At 34.1% G+C, this 17,839-nt stretch overlaps 2 long non-coding RNA genes across 2 annotated transcripts in view; both read left to right on the top strand.

Annotated features, from left to right (window-relative positions):
* Window positions 1-2,226, top strand: part of LOC144375380 (uncharacterized) — a 60,315-nt gene extending 58,089 nt beyond the window's left edge. Inside the window, exon 3 of the long non-coding RNA XR_013435115.1 lies at window positions 158-2,226. This is a non-coding gene — a long non-coding RNA (uncharacterized LOC144375380). The remainder of the gene's footprint in view (window positions 1-157) is intronic.
* An 80-nt stretch (window positions 2,227-2,306) lies between these two features.
* LOC144375379 (uncharacterized) overlaps window positions 2,307-17,839 on the top strand; it is a 39,405-nt gene continuing 23,872 nt past the window's right edge. Inside the window, exons 1-2 of the long non-coding RNA XR_013435114.1 lie at window positions 2,307-3,498; window positions 4,424-4,483. This is a non-coding gene — a long non-coding RNA (uncharacterized LOC144375379). The remainder of the gene's footprint in view (window positions 3,499-4,423; window positions 4,484-17,839) is intronic.

A 17,839-nucleotide genomic window follows, 5' to 3' on the forward strand; every position in this document is an offset into this window, starting at 1 on the left:
TACATTGGAGAAAAATATATGATATAATGTGACATATTGTTATGGTTTAAATATGAGATGTCTCCCAAAAGCTCATATGTGAGATAATGCAAGAAAGTTTAGGGGTGAAATAATTGGGTTATGAGAGCATTAACTTAATCAGTTTACTAATCTCCAGATAGGGATTAACAGGATGATACCCATAGACAGATGGTGTGTGGCTGGAGGAGCTGGGTTATTGATGGAGTGCCTATATATTTCATCCCAGGTAAGTGAAATTCATTCCCTCAGCTTCTCTATTTCTCCTTTCTAGTGTAATTTTCTAAATCACTTTCCTCTGTCACACTCTTCTAACATGATATATGATGCCCTGCCTTACCTCAGGCCCTGAGAAATGGTGTTGGCAATCTAAGGATTGAGCCTCTAAAATTGTGAGCCCCAAACTAAACTTTTCATCAGGTCTTTCACAGCAATGAGAAAGATAACTAAAACACAAATTGGTTCCAAGAAGTGGGGTCATTGCTGTGACTAACCTGACCATGTGGTTCAGAAGCCTTTGGAGATTTTTGGAATTTGTGAGAGGTATTTTGAAAAGTTTAGAGACACAAGCTTGCAAAGTTTTATAGTGTTGTAAAAGAGCTTAATGGGCAATACTCATGGGAGTTCAGAAGACCAGAATGCTGAAGGACTGTGGACAGTGAATAATGGGCTCATAAGATTTCAGAGGAGAAGGAAAATCCTATAGGAAATTGAACTATAGTCCATTCATTTAAGAAGTTGTCTTCATGTTGCCCATGTCTTCAGATTTTGTGTGAAGCTTAATTTAAAGGTGATGGACTAATTAATCTCGTGGAGGGACTTTCAAGGCAGCACAGCCTTTAGGCAGTGGCATGGATGATGATGCAGCTTTTAGATAAGTCTATTATGATAACCAGGAGCAAAGAGTTAAGCAGAAATATTTGAAAAACTTTCAGTTTAGCCAGAAAACTGTGAATAAAGCTAGGGCCAAGGGAAATGTGGTTGATAAAGACATTACAACCACCAAAAAATTGCTAAAGACTTTGCCCAGAGACAATAGGGAAGATGGCTTATTAGCATCTCTGGAATTGGCAAGACCACACCCATCTCAGGCTCAAGGATATAAAAGTAAAAATTCCTTTGAGAAAATACTGGTGGGGCACCTTGCTTCCACAGGAGGGCCTAGGAAGTTGTTTCACCATGCTCAGCTACCCAAGCACGCAGAGGGTGCTGTATCCATTTTATCCTGGAGTCTTGATTACTGCTTAAGATGGTAGCTGCCCTTGGCAGAAACCACAAGGTGCTGGTTTTGCAAAACTGCAGGATGCTGGAGTTAGGGGGTTGCGGAAGCTTTCACAGATATTTCAAAGGAAGATGTTGGAGTCCAGGCAGTCCCTGCAGGCTGCCCCTGAGAGGGCAATGTATGGAGAAGTGAGAGGAAAGTCCAAGCTGCAGTGGAGATTCCCCAAGATTAAGATAAGCCAGTACTGTGGAAAGTGTGCAGAGGAAAACTACAGGAACTGAGCATAGACAAGCCAAAAGAGAAGCTGTTGACTGGAACAAGCAAAGCCATAAGAACAAAGCTGCACAAGCCTTTTGGAGAGAACACCACAATGCCATGTGCTCCAGGTAGCAGACATGAAACTACAGGACTTGTTTGCCCAGCTGAAATTTGGTCTTGTTTTGATCCCATTCTTTCTTTCCATGCCTCTATTTACTCCTTTTGGAATATAAATATGTATTTTGTGTCTTTATATATTGGATATGTATAACTTGCTTTTGTTTTTTTATAGGAGTTCATGCTGAAAGTTTGCCTTGAGTCTCAGAGGAGACTTTGGACTTGGACTTTTGGGTAATCCCAGAACTGTTAAAACTATGTCCTTAACTTCATCAATGCATTAATCCCCTTATAGGGATTAACTGGTTGTAACTATAGGCAGGTGGGGTATGGCTGAAGGAGGTGGATAACTGAGAATGTGTCTTTGGGGTATATATTTTATCCCAGGTGAAGGGAATCTCTCAGCTGCTTTTTTCCACCACACACTTCAGCTCTGATGTTCTGCCTCACCTCAGGCCCTGAGGAATGGAGAAAGCCGTCTATGGACTAAGATCTCTGAAGCTATGAATACCAGATAAACTTTTCATCCTGTAAAATTGTTCTTCTTAAGTCTTTTGGTCACAGCAGCAAAACAATTGACTAAAACAATTATTAAGTTCAAATGTGGAAAATTGTGGCATTTATACTAAAAGTGTATGTGTAAACAAGAAGTAAATAATAAGAACATATAAAAACATAGATTTGAATTAATTATGCAGTTTAGGTTACTTTTTTACTTAAATTTCTTTAGTGATATTAATATACTCTTTTAAAAGTACACTGATTCCTCAGTTCTACTGCTAGATTCTCAGGGATTTACATACTGTATTTTTATTAGTGCATTAAAGTTATACATAATAATGGGGCCTTTATAAGAATAATATAAGCATGGAATATAATTTGCTCTACTTCAGTCCCCAATGTTTAACCTCTCCTTCCTTTTCTCCCTTCCCTTATTCCCCTTTCTCTAGTGGTGTTCCTTTTATTTATTTATAGTTTTTCTTTATTAGTGCTTTATGGAAATACCATAAAGATAAAATTCATTATGGTTTTATTAATATATTTCATAGTATAGTGTGGTCAATTTAATTCCATCCTTTATAACTTTTCTTGTCTTTCCACCCTCCTCCTCTTTTTTCTTCTTCTACTTCACTGATTTTTTAAAAAAATGTTTATTCTTAAGTTTTAGGTGAACAGAATACTTTACTTTACATTTATGTGGTGCTGAGGATTGAACCCAATGCCTCATGCATGCTAGGCAAGCACTCTACCACCGAACCTCTACTGCTGAGCCACAACCCCAGCCCGTACTCCACTTATTTTTAAACTACCTAGTTTTAGAAGTACTTTCTGATTCTACATAATCAAAATATAAGAGAATCAAGTGCTTTCAGTTGTTCTTGAAAAAGTATACAAATACATTCACAGAATGCATATGTATCATCAATGTTTCCATATTTCCCACCTACAGGTATTAAAAACCGAACAACTTAGTTTTAGATTTATCAGCAAACCCTGAGTTCACTGTGGCAGAATTATGTGGATTTAATAGAGAGACATGCAGAGCATTATATACCAACCTCACTGACCACTTGTCTTGAAATGTGTATTGAGGGCCATGGAGGGGAAACTGTGCTGCTTATTATTATAATGGCTTATTATTCCACTTTCCGCTCCCTGTGATTCCTTTTAGGAACTCTTCCTTCATTACCTTCAAAAGCTATAATGTCTTTTTTTTTTTTTTTGAGAGAGAGAGAGAGAGAGAGAGAGAGAGAGAGAGAGAGAGAGAGAGAGAGAGAGAGAGAAAGAGAGAATTTTAATGTTTATTTTTTAGTTTTAGGTGGACACAACATCTTTGTTTGTATGTGGTGATGAGGATCGAACTCGGCCCGCATGCCTGCCAGGTGAGTGCTCTACGGCTTGAGCCATATCCCTATTATATATCCCTATAATGTCTTAATACTTGTTCCAGTCTCCTTTTCATAAAATTTACTCCCCCCAAACAAAAAGGACCTAGAACACTAAGATATAAATTACTAATAAAGTTAGTTCTTCTTCATTTCTACTTTAAGAATTTTTAATTTGATAGTTACTAAGTGTCTGAGTTCTTAGCCTACTATCAAATCATTGGGACAAAGTTAAAAGAACAAATTTCTGTTTCGGAATTTTAATAGTTTATAAGACATGTGACTTGATAATGATTGTAGACAGAGGTTGTTCCTACTGAGCTCAGAGGCTATGTTTAGAAATTGCCAATATTTAAAACAGGGAAACTTTACTTGCTATTTAATGTGTGGCAGGAAAAAAGATAAAATGGATATGGTTCATATGGATGCAAGATTAACATAAAGAACAAGGAATCCTTTCTCAATCAATGAATCAAGATGCTATTATAGGGGCACACCCTCCTCAGCCATCTTTAATAATTTCTGGGCATTTGAAGTAGAACTGCAGGACTAGCAGAGAAGGATCATATACTACAATTAGTTAACGAGGTAAAGCTTCCACTGAAGACTGGCACAGGACAGAAGGTGAGGGACAACAGACAGGGATGAAAGAGATAAAAATTTTTACTGAGCCACACATAAAAATGCCCTTTTTACTTCCTACCTAAATTTTGTAAACCAGTTCATGGATAAGAAGAATTAAACTTTTATTAAAGCTCTTCTGAATGTCAATTTCAGTTGTTGTTATATATATTTATATCATAGTAAATTATCTAGCACTAAATCTATTTTAAGAGAGGAGGAGAAAGCAATCTTTTGTTGCTTTTACAAAATTTCAAGTTGTAAAACCCTTTAACCCTTCTGTTTTGTTATTGCTTTTCAGTTCAGCATGTCCTGGTTTAGTAATCCATCAAAATTCTGGTATCCAGAATGGGTAACTGAGGTAAGCACACCAATTAGAAAAATGTTTTCCTAAACTATTTATTCCTAAATTACTTCCTCATTACAGATTCACACAAGCTGAAGAAAACTTTAATTTTTGAATATAAGGGAGCAATGAGGAAGCAGAGATAGGCAAGGGTTTCCTAAGAGGATAATTGTCTCCTCTACCACAGAATAAAAATAATCAATTTGTATGCCACAATTTCAATACTCTTGTTAGCTAATTAAACAGACTATTTGTTTCCCTTTATGAGAAACACAAAAGTAGATAGAAATAAATGGACTAATCCAATTTTAAGCTCACAGAACATATATTTGCTCAACATTCTGGTTGTAAATGACAAAAGCTTACTCAAACTAAATCAGACAGATAGGGAAATATATTGATTCTTGGAACTAAAATGTAGGAATTGTTCTGTAGAGCTAAGCTCTAATGATCAATAAAAACTTGGGTGTAGAATCCACTAGGCCTCTCTCTCAGCCTTTATTTCTGACTCTCTCTTTAGATTGTCTTTATTTTTTCTAACTGTCCCATGTAGTAGAAATGGCCACCAACAACTCCAGAGTATATTCTCTTCCAGGGGAGGTCTAAAGCACAGCCAACATAATCACAAGTTCTAAAATACTAGGGAAAGGATCTGATTCACCTAACTTCAGATAGATGCCCCCAAATGAATCTTTTTAAAAAGTAATCTCTTTTAAAAGTACATTGATTCCTCATACAGGGTTTGAAAGTGGGACATAGATATAGGGTTTGAAAATGGGATAACACACACTCTAACTGTATTATTAGCAGGAACATTTCTTAGAAGCAGGGGGATGGGAAAGCTATAACATTCATGAAACTTGAATTGAAAATTAAAAATTCTGTCTGGGTTGTAAGAGGTTTTATGTTGTGTGTGTGTGTGTGTGTGTGTGTGTGTGTGTGTGTGTGTGTGTGTGTGTGTGAGATGAACAAGAGGAAAGAGAAGAAGGGGGGAGAGGCAAAATCAGCACAATAATGGCATTGGAGAAAGCACATATTCAGCATAGCCTAGAATTACAAATGCTGAGGAATGAGTTTCACTCACTGAAAGATAAGATCATTAAGCAGAATGATGTTCAGGCAGATTCTGGTAGTAAATGGAATAAGTTCCATAATGAGTTGAGGAAATAAGAGATGTGACTATTTCAGTACTTCTTTTGAAGTCATAAAGACAGTCAAAAACAAAAATATGTCAATATGGATCCACGTATCTGTAGAATTTTTCATTTGACTTTATCTTTTGAGAACATATATTGAATGGAAAACTATGGTTTAGAGGACACAGTAGAGTCTAGTTTGGGAATTATTTCATAGATTATAGAAGAAATAAGTTTTAAATTTTATTATCTCAATTTAAAAATACTACCTTTCTGATCTGTGCAGCTGTTGCTTCTTTGACACTTACCCAAGCACAGAAAATTTTCCACATATGTTTTCCTATGCTTAATCATTTTCTAATCTACTTCAGTATGTAAAACACTATTCCAGGCACTCTCTAACAGTTCCTGCCCTGGATATTTGAATAGATAGAGAACAAATATGACATTCTTCTTTATTTCTATTCTTGATGCCAAGACAACAAATAAACTTGAGATCTCTTAATATAATTGTATCAACTGAAGGAAGAGTAGTGAATCAGATACCAAGAGAGATTGAAGGATAGAGAAGACTAAACAGCAGGAAGGAGCAGCCAGAGAGGTAGAAGAGAATCTATCTAGAGATATGTTATGAGAATGAAGAGAGTTCCTTTGTTTGAGTGTGGTGAATTAAGTAAAATACTACAGTGAAGACAAATAAGGTAAAGACTAAACCCTGTCCACTGGATTTAACAACCACAAAGTTTTTGGTGTTTTGGAAGAGGAGAACACCAGTGGAAAAGTTCACACAGAAGAAGTTGAAGCTCAATTTCAAAAAGTTGAGCAAAGCCTAAGCAGCAAATATAAACTATACTTTCCAGAATCTCAGCTTTTTAATACAGAAGAAACAAGAGGATAGGTGTGGATGCATCTCAAAACATAGAAAAAGGTCTGGAAAAGAGAAGAGAATAAGCAGTGCCCAGGACCCTGGGCACAGCATAGAGAAGCTATAGCAGGATCTAAGCTTAAAATGCTGAATGGAGATTCCTTTCCATGAGAAAGAAGAGGAGGGAAATGGAGGAATAAGGATGGATGCAAACACAATGCCTAAATTACATTGTGAATATAGGAAGTTAAGAAAATTCAGACACAGTTTATTGAATCTTAGGGAAGAAAGAAGTTCCCCCCGAGATGTTAAATGAGGGAAAAAATTGAGTATAGGAGTTATTTATGTTCCCTGCCCATTTTGGATGATAAATGAAAAATTTGTTTCTGGCTCATCTGGATGCTTGACTTTCTATTCACCCTAAATGCCAGGCTGACATTGCTAGGGGACAGAAGATTGAAACTACTAGTTATGATTGCAATGGTCTCAATACTCTGCAGACTCTAGGCTCAAGGCTCAAAATGGAAAATAGCAGTGAATGAAAGAACAGAAAACAAATTTGGAGGCTTTGTTAATGTTGAAATAGGGAGGGGTGTAAATGCTATTAAGTAATGTAGCCAGTAGAGGTTAGACATTAAAGTTGGCTTTTTTTTCTTTTCTTTTCTTTTTTCTTTTTCTAGTACTGGAGATTGAACTCAGGCCTTCAGACATGCTAGACAAGCACTCTATCACTGAGCTACATCTACATCCCTGTGTTAAGTTTTAAGAAATAGCTCAGTAAAGAATGATGTCAGAGTCAAAGGTGTTGCTATTTAGAAGGGTGGCTGAACTTTAGCAAAGGTCAAAATATTTGGAATCCAGAAGATTAAGAAGCTTTGAGGCTAAGGTTTCAGATGAGTCAACTACATGATTGTTGAGGTCACCTAAGATAACCCACATAAGAACTAGAAAAGTCTATAAGATAGATGTCAAAGCCCTTGGTAATTTAGGGATAGACATTTCCATTTGGTGTATGGCACTGACAACAAAGGTAGAGAAAGAGAGGCTTTGCTTAGGGGAAATCAACCTTTCAAAGAGGAAAGGACAAGGAAAAGCCTTGATCTAGAAGTCATGATAAGAAGGAGGAGAAGCTAGAAGAATACTACTATGAGCTCTGGACTCTGCAGGACAATAAGGGGCTCTGAGAGGTCCCTATTTCAGGGATGCGCAGGCTCCATTAAGGCAAAGAGAAGGAAAGAGTAAACAGTTTAAAATAAGTTTGTTATTATCCTTTTGTTTCTTTTTGCTAGTTTTTATAAAGGCATGAGGATATCCAAATCAATAACATAAAAGGTTGGAAGGAAGATCAGTACACACATATACTCCCACTATTTTGGGGGAGTTTCCTCATTGGCATTTTGTTTAATAACTTTGTATTGTTTCCTTACTTGATAATATGATAAAATTTGGGGGGAACATTTTTCTATTAATCAGATATTGTTTAAGAATCTTTGCAACACATGTTAAATGTTATAGGATTCCTTAATAGATATATGTTCTTTGATTTTAAAAATTAGTGGATACACCTTTATATCCCTCATAGCACTTAACTGTTTCCTACCAATAATTTCTTAGCAATTTTTGTTGAAAGTGCACACATGCAAATAATTTTAGAATATATGTAAAAAGTTAGTAATTAACATATCAATCAGTATGGGATAAGTCATATTCCACAGAGAATGTGGATTGTCCCCAATAATGATTCTTTTCTTCTCTAGAGAAAGACATTTCCATTTAAACTGGATACCAGTGGCTCATAATGGAGGCTACTTTTTCCAACCATGTGAAGATGTGATTAAGTTCTGGCCAACAGAGGGCATGAAAACGATTATTTGAAAATTCTAGGAAGCTTTCTAAAAGGAAAGGGACATGTTCTCTGTTTCTTTCCTCTGCCTGGAATATGGATACTATGAGCTCAACAGTATTAACAACCATGAGGTAACACATGTATACTGTGTGAGAGGCCAGGTAGTAGAAGCAACACTTTGAGGATATGCACAGGACGCCTCCTAGGCATCCCCATCCCCTTGCATTATAAAATGAGACGACGTATTGTTAAGCCACTTCTCACAGATCTGAATTTTCTGTTAATGTATCTTAAATGGAATCTTAACTTATATCATTGAGACTATCTAAGTTAAGTGTAGTTTTAGAAAAAAATAGATTTTCAGGCTAATCTGAAAAATAGTTCATTATTATTACAATGTAAACAGTTGTTGCTTGTTTTTAATCTATAGAGATTTTTTTTTTTCTTTTCGTGATGTAAAAAAGTACTATATATGACTTTTTGCTCTGATAACTTTCATCTTTGTGTTTGGGGTAAAAGTTAAAATCTTCTATTAGAAATTATTTGTAGCAAATTATAATTACAGAATTAACTGCAAAGTGCCACTCAAATTTAAACTCTAGAAAGCTAATTAAAATGGAGATCACAATAGAAGGGAAATTTCCAGAAAATAATAACTCATACGTCATTCATGTAATCTAATCAATCCTGTTTAAAAAACCAGTGAGCATCATCTAATGCTTTCTGCCAGGAAATCTTTCTCCATGTGATGTCACAGGGCAGGTACCTTAACAATTATGTGAGATATTGCATGTAAGTTTTTGCACTAGCATAAGTATCATCAATTTTCTAGCAAATTTTCATTCAAAATGTTGTTATCTATTGAGATAATACTTAATATCTACCATTTCACAATCACTCGCCAAACTTGACTCAACCACGTTATAATCACATTTTCAAGACAGCATGTTAAATTTTTTAAAAATGAGAAGCAACTTGATCCAGCCTCTTCATATGGTGGTACTATTCTCCCCAACTCCTCTGTTCTTCTAATATCTTCATCTGTCCTGTTATAAATATAAATGTCTGAATTTTGATACTTAATTATCCCTAACATTGACTACAGGGTCATTGCTTAGGCAATGGAAATCTCCATAATAAGCATGGCCCCTCCCCATTCCTCACAGGACTTGGAAAAAGACTACTGTGTAGTATTTTATTCTGAAAGAATTATTTTGCACAGATTTTTCATCTTATTAAAGATATGACCTCCCAAAGATGTTCACAGAAATAATTTAGGTGGCAATGATATAAAAGAAGTTATAGCATTCTTTTATGGTAATAGATTCTTAGGGATTATCTAATCCAGTCATAATTTCACTAATGAGGAGAATGCAGAGCATGTGCTGATTTTTATTAACCAGTTTCCTATTAATGATTATTTAGTTTTCTCCAATCTTTTGCTGTTAAATATATTGTTTAATATTTGTGAAAGTAGATTGATAGGTAAATTTCCAGAGAGGGAGCTTACTCTAAATAACACATTTCACCTGCTGGGCTTTATTTTTGGCATATTCTAAGTAACAAAATAACTGGGTTGTGATGCTGCTGCTGCTTCTACTGCTTCTGATGACTCAATGCCAGTTTATCTATTCGAAATGTGCAAAGATCATTATTTTTTCCTCCTGGATAGATAACTAATAATTTTTACCCATTTCTCAATTGAATTACCATCTCTACTTGACTCCAACTGTTCAGCTGGTACTCCCAGTTTTACATGAAACTAGAACTAAATTTTTAGCCCTGGTATATGGAAAAATGGCCATCAATGACTTACAAGAAGACATAGTCATTTCAGAAGCAATTTTGAATTGAGGTTCATTGAGTTTCCAGCCAAAATTAAGTGACTTTTATGTGACACAGCAGTTAAAAGTCCATTTAAGAGCTTCCTGGAATATCATTTAGAGCAAATATGCAGACATTCTCTTGTTTAAAACCTGGAACACTGACAAACTCTAGCAGATTGGGTCTCATAGGCATTGAAACTGTGGGAACAAACACAGAGCTGTAAATCTACTTTTTGTTACCAAGATTCTCAATGACATAATCATAAATATGGTGCAGTTATGTACTTAATGGAAATGATTGGTTAAAATAAACTTTTGAATTAACTAGGAATCTGACTTAACTATTTTATTCCTGCTTTTTTAAATTAAAAATCCTATTTGAGCTCAAGTATTACCATATCTGCCAAGTATTAAACAAAATGAGCAATATAACAAAGAGGACAAGTAAGCATGTGTTGGCACATTTTAAGATTTTAAAATAATTTAACTACAACATATTTTTTCAAAAACAGATTTCAGCAATTATTACCTCGAAGAATTAATTCATCCATTCAATATAAGTGTATCTACTTTTTAAAGAAACAAAAAAGCCTGGTTTCTTCATATCCTTTCTTAATTATATGACTTTTGCTGGATTAAAGGAAAGGAAATATCATTAGGTGTAGGTGTAAGTTTGAAACTCATCCCAATTCAGATGGTATGCTCTCAATAGTATTTCATAGAACATAAAGCTTAAAAGATACTTATGTTAAAAACAAGAAGTTTCTGTGGCTGAATGTGTTTATGAAAGTGCATCTCATATTATAATCCAAAATTTTCTTAGTATACATTAGTATTTGAGGTTCTAAAAAATCCTTCAGTAAGAAGAGTTAAGTTAATTGGTCCCCCAAAGCCTGAGCGCTCAAACTTTGGCAAGCACCCTAATCATCTGCAGATCTTGTTAAAACAGGTTATTGAGCCACGTCTATAGAACCTCTGATTTATCGTGTCTGGGACACAGCCCAAGAATCTGAATTGCTAATAATTTCCCAGGTGATGCTCATGCTTCTGGTACAAGAATCATGCTTTCAAGACCATAATATTTTATGCATTTTGATGCTATTGTAAATGAAAAATTTTATTTTCTAATTTTCAGTGCTAACATGGAGGAATACAATTGAATTTTGTATCTTGACTTTGGACTGAGTGACCTTCTTAAATTTATCTTTTCATTGTTGTTTGTTTGCTTGCTTTGGTGCTGTGGATGAAATGCAGGGCCTCATTCTTGCTAGGCAATTGCTCTAGCAGTAAGCTATATCCCTAAACCTTAAATTTACTTTTTAGAACTAAAGTAATAAATTTCTTAAGATTTCTAATTAAATGATCATGTCATATATAAATAGATAGTTTCACTTCTTCCTACTCAATTTTTGTGAATTTCTTTTCTTTCCTCTTAATTTTAATAAATAGAACCATCAGAACAATGTTGGACAAAAGAAATCAAAGTGGATAACTTAGGCATGGTCCTGAGTTTATTAGAAAGGCATTCAATATTGCACCATGAAATATGATGCTAGGGGTAGTTTTTTAATAGAGGCTCTTTATTGGAATAAGCAAGTTCTTTCCTATTGCCAATTTGGGAACAGATATTAATCATGAATAAGTATTTAAATTCATCATATAGTTTCTTTGTTTCATCAAAAGAATGATAGGGTTTTCCTTTTTGTATATTAATATAGTAAGTGACAGTGATTGATTTTCAATGTTAAATCTAACTTGCATTACTAAGATAAAACTCATTTTTATAATGTATTTTTAATATGTTGCTGGATTCAATTTTTCAGCATTTTGTTTCTTAAATGTTTTTATTCTGCTGTTCTTTCTTCCCTGTCTTTTTTTACTTTATCAAATTTTTATTAATTCTATCTTAATTTTCACATAAATTTTTAACAACATATCCCAATGTTTTTAATGATTTCTCAAAGGATAATAATATATGTTTTTAATTTATCATAGTCCACTTCAACTTGATTTCATAACACACAGAATGATATTTTTGATACATAGAAGTTTATATTTTGTGGATACTTCACAATTTGCTTGTGTTAGTCTATTTTCCATTTCTGTAACAAATACCTGAGATAAATCAACTTATAAGGAATAAAGGTTTATTTTTGCTTACAGTTTGGGAGGTTTCAGTTTATGGCAGCTGGCTGTAGTCCTTTAGGACCTTATAACATGGTAGAGAACATGTCATAGGGCAAGCTGCTCACCTCATGCCTCCTGGAAAGCAGAGAAAGGAAGGGTGGGTTCTGAATATCACCTTGAAAGGCACAACTCCGACAACATGACAACATAACTTCTTTTCACTAGGCTCCACCTCCTGAAGGTTCTACCTTCTCCCAGTAGCACCACAGGTCCTCAAATAATTTGTGAACACATGGCCTCTAGGGGACGTTTCAGATCCAAACAGAAATATGGGGGACATTTAAGAAGATGTGTGTGTGTGTGTGTGTGTGTGTGTGTGTGTGTGTGTGTGTAAATTGCTATAATTTTTTTTTAATTTATGGGGGAAAAGCATTTGTATTATATGTACCAATGCTTTAACTGTTCATGGTTCTTAATTATTATGTATTAATCTGTGTTTCCACTTAGTTTTAGTTGGCTTCACCCAGCAGGACTTCCTTTTTGTTTATGGATCATTTTTCCTGAGAAATTTTCTACTTTCCGGTTTTCTGACTACGTCCTTGTTTTTAAAGACGTTGCTCATTAGGGGATTCTGAGTTGATTAGTTGCTTTTTTTTTTCTACTTACTCTTTGTCCCCATTATTTTTCATAAAGAAGCAGAATAAATTTTATAGTTTCTGGTATATAGAGTGCTATTTTTCTCTGACTGCCTTCAAGATTTTCAGTTTATATTGACTTTCTGCAACTTGATAATGGTGTGCCTACTTGTAGTTATCTCAGTATCAATATAATTTGTGATTTGCTGAGCTTCCTAAATTTGTAGACTGTTGTCTTTCATCGTTTCTTAATGTTCTCAGTAATTACACATTCATATTTTTGTATGAATTGTCCTTTCTCTCCTCTGAGCATTTCAAATCTGCAAATATTAAAGTTTTGAATAAATTATCTGCAATTATTGAAGCTCTATTTATTTGTGCTCAATATTTTGCCTTTGCTATTTATCTTTAATAGTTTCCATTAATCTGTCTTCAAATTCATTGAATTTATAATCTGCCAACTTCAATCTGTTCTTAAGGCCATTTCCTTAATTTTTCAAGTAAAAAAATTGCATGTTTTAATGTTTTTTCATAGTTTTTGAGTTTTGCTAAGATTTTCTTTATGATCACTCCTGATGGTGATTTTTTCCCTTTATATTATTAAAATGACTTGTATTAACTATTTAAAGTAATTGCAAATATTTTACCTGTGTTATCTCTATGTCTATTTCTATACATTGCTTTTTCTTTTGACTATCTCTAAAGTTCTTGTTTTTTGCAAGTACTGTGATGGGTGATTGTTTTTGTTCTCTTGTTTGTTTACCTTGAACTTAATATTAAATGGCAAAAAAACAACAACAAAAAAGTGAAAACATTACCAGTGAGTTACCTTGAACATATAATTCTTAGATCTTACATTTCTTAAAAATGGATCAATTTTGATTGTGTCTTCACACAGCCTAAAGATTTGTTTAGTACTGTTTATAATATTAGTGTGACAGTATGGCCCTTCTACAATTTCAGTGGAATGCCCAAGGTGTCTATAAACAAGACTACACTGTAAATTCTATCTCATCACAGTTGACAGGAATTAAAATATATGCACAACTTTTTCATATTTCCAACTACTATTTTTTTCACCAGACTTTTTTCAATTGTCCTTGTGCATTGAAAGGCCAGCCAAGATTTTGAGAAATATTTATGTGCTGATTTGGGGATGCTTTCTCTGAGGTTCATCCTTCTCAGGATTTCACCACTTCAGTTGCCAGCTGGTCTGGTAGCACCAAGAATCTTTAAACTATGGAATAGCAAATTTATGCTTGACTCATACCTGACCTATTCCATAGGAATCTGAAATGACTTCAGGAAAAAAGCCAAGTAAATGAGATTCTGACCCATTGCCATTTAATTCTTTCAAGGGTTGAATCTACTAATATATGTCCACTTCTCATTTTAAAGTGACTCCAAATGGTTTATTGATTATTTTGTTATAATAATTATTTATAGGACAGTGAGTCTTAGACAAGCTACTTTGTCTTTACCACAATCTGAACTCATTTTTCCTTGTGACATTTATAGGCATTTCTTTATTTTAGTGCCCTCCAGCACTAAAAGTTCCTTTGAAGTCCACCAAATGCAGGTTGACTTGCTGTCTCCTTCGTAGTTAATTTGATCTTTATGCCCTTACTTTAAAAGGATTTTCTCTTTATAGGAAAGGTAATTTACTAGGCTATTTCTTGGCATATGTTACCACATATCAATTCATTCATTCTGCAACTATTTGTCATCTACTATGTGACCACTGTTAAACAAACTTTTGTGAATATAACAGTGAACAAAATAACAAAACTCAATTACCATAAGAGTCTTATTTTATAATAAAGGAAAATTAAATATTTTTAAAGCAATTACTTTAGAAATAATAAAGTAAAAAGAGATAAGTGCTATGTAAAAATATAAAGTTTAGAAGGATACGTAATTATACTGTCTTCATATTTCTCTTTTTTAACTGTTGTCACACTTTATAAATGCATCATAATTGATAATATTTCACATTAGCATACCATTTCTTTCTTTAATTTTTCCTTTATCTGGACTATCCTAATTTGCCAATAACATTGAGTATGCGTGTCATTCATTATTATTTTATAGCAATATGGTTGTCTTCCATAGAAATTTTAACTACATAATTTTTAAGAATATTGGTGTTTCATATTTTATATTCTTTAATCCATGCATGAATATATGCATCAATATTTCTTAATTAAATTGCCCCTATCCTATCTACATTATTACCATGCTAAGAATGAGAAATAAAGAAGTCTATATTTTTAAGAAAACAAATAAGATTGCTTTATTTCATGCTTGTGATAAAGGAAAATGGAATTTCTATATGAACAGAAAAACTTCTTCCAAAGTTAGCAGAACTGTTGCAGGACACAAGAGGAAACATGCGTGTGTGTGTGTGTGTGTGTGTGTGTGTGTGTGTGTGTGTGTATGTGTGTGTCTGTTTACATGTGCATGTGATTTATTAACACATTTTCAAACAACACAGCTTTCTTTTTCTTCATGATGTGTGTGTGTGTGTGTGTGAAATTTAAAAGGATTAAACATAGTTTTACATAGCAACAACTAAGATTCTCTTATTCTTAGTAATTAATATTGATTGCTGCAGTTTTTTATTTTAGTCTTAAATTGGCCTTTTCCTCAGCTTTCCTCACATTGTCTCCATCCAGCATTTCTTTATTTTAAAAGAACTTTTAGAATAGGGAGGAGTTTTCATAAAATCAAGCATTGTACTTTGTACTTTTAAGTAGGCACTAGATGTTCTTCTACCCCTCATTCTCTTTTTTTGCTCTCTTTATGTCTGGACTTGGAAAATTCAAAAAACCCACCTACCTTTCATTAACTTTTAAGACTGTGTCCAAATTATAGGTGAAACAGCTTAATCAATTCAGCTAAACAGCTTGTCAATTCGTCATACCTTGCACTTAAAAGATGTCTGTTCTAATCCTATTGACTGGTTAAGAAAGATGAAGCTGTCAGTGTGATAACTTGGAATAGAAACAAACTGGGTTTGACCCCATCTGAGCTTGAGCCAGTTAGCACAGTCCTGTTTCCCCAAGGGCTTCAGTTACAGATGCTTGCTCCCTGTCCTTATTGCAGTCCTTCCTGGTTTACTGCTATCCCAACATCTTAAAACTAACATGGAGTCTTAACCCAATTATTTTTTATTTATTTGTCTTATATTTTAAAAAGTGATGAAGATAAAGAAAATGGGAAGATTAAATCAAAGTAACCCAAACAAGGGTCTTCTGAACCTTAACAATCACGTTGTTACGAAGTTAAAGCAGGAGAAAACCCTAGTATTCATTCCTCTTATCCATTTTCAAACTTTGCAGAATCTGATCATTTGGTGCTGTCTCAGAGACTGTTATATTGTGCACGTGATCCAAGCAAGTGGGGCAGGAGGTCACCAGCATGGCACAGACTGTGTTCAAGGGGCTATATTTTGTGCCTACTCCTGTACACAAAGCCATGCAGACACATTTCATGTTTCAGTGCTGGTTTTATCAGTTGTCTATAGTAAAGATGCACAGATGATGATTGTTACTTGTTTTAAAATATTTGAACACCAGCAACTTAGTTCATATCTTTTGTTGTATAGATAAGGATATTTAAAATCACAGAGGATGTGACCTTTCCCTCAATCAAGTTGCTATATAATGTTCAAACTGTACCTTCAAACATTGAAAAAAGTTCACTCACCCAGAATTGAGACAAAACCACAAGACCTTCCAGGGCACAGATCTCCCTTTAATTAGGAAAACTAGAGGCAAATTTAAAAGATGGGGTATAATGAGCCATATGCTGGCTAAATGTCAGAAATCATTTCATTTCTCTGTTCAACTTATGGTGGATACTCAATTGAGTTAATGTTCATTTGTAATAAAAAGGTTGATTATATATATATATATATATATATATATATATATATATATATATATATATATATGCCATGTACAAGGCAGTACACTGGATGTTGAGGACAAAAATATGAGGGGGAATTAATATAGTCTCTCTATAGAGAGAGACTTTACATTGTATCAATAATTGAAAATATATGTATGAACATTTTAGAGCATAAATATGTACACTCAATTATGTTGCAATCAAACAGAGTTACTCTTTATTGAGTGTAAGGTTGTATCAAGCAATTTATGTATAAACCTTACCATTATTATTTTTTCTAATTTACTTGCAAAGTTATTGAGGTACTTAGAAGGCAAGTAAGATAGATATTCAAGATCAGACAATTAATTAAATACTAGATCCAGGACCAAAATTGAGGTTGATCTACTTCAGAATTCTTGCTGGGTATAAGGGATTTTTTGTCTGTAAGAATCACCAATAAAAATTCTTGATAAGAATGACATTTTAGCCCTTTTAAAAATTTATTATATACATGACAAGAGTGGAGAGCATTACATACATAATTATCCATTCACAGCGTAATTTTTCATAACTCTTATATAAAGTATGCTCAAGCCAAATTATGCCATTATACATGAGCTCTCTTATTTTTTTTAATACAATTGTTAATACACCTTTATGCCACAATTTATCATATCTCTGTTTGTATATAAGGTATGTTGACACCAAATTCACATCTTCATACATGTATTTTGGATAATGATGACTGTCTCCTTCCACCATCCTAGCTATTCCCCTTCTCCCTCCTTTTCCCTCCCACCCCTATTCCCTATCTAGAGGTAATTTTCCTCCCATGCTCTCCCTCCCTACCCCACTTTAAGTCACCTCCCTAATATTAGAGGAAACAGCTGGCATTTGTTTTTTGGGGATTGGCTAACTTCACTTAGCATAATCTTCTCTAATGCCATCCATTTCCCTGCAAATGCCATGATCTTATTCTTTTTTAGTGCTGAGTAATATTCTATTGTATATAAATGCCACAATTTTTTATCCACTCATGCAT

Source organism: Ictidomys tridecemlineatus, chromosome 2 (genome assembly GCF_052094955.1).
Source record: "Ictidomys tridecemlineatus isolate mIctTri1 chromosome 2, mIctTri1.hap1, whole genome shotgun sequence".
NCBI lineage: Eukaryota > Metazoa > Chordata > Mammalia > Rodentia > Sciuridae > Ictidomys > Ictidomys tridecemlineatus.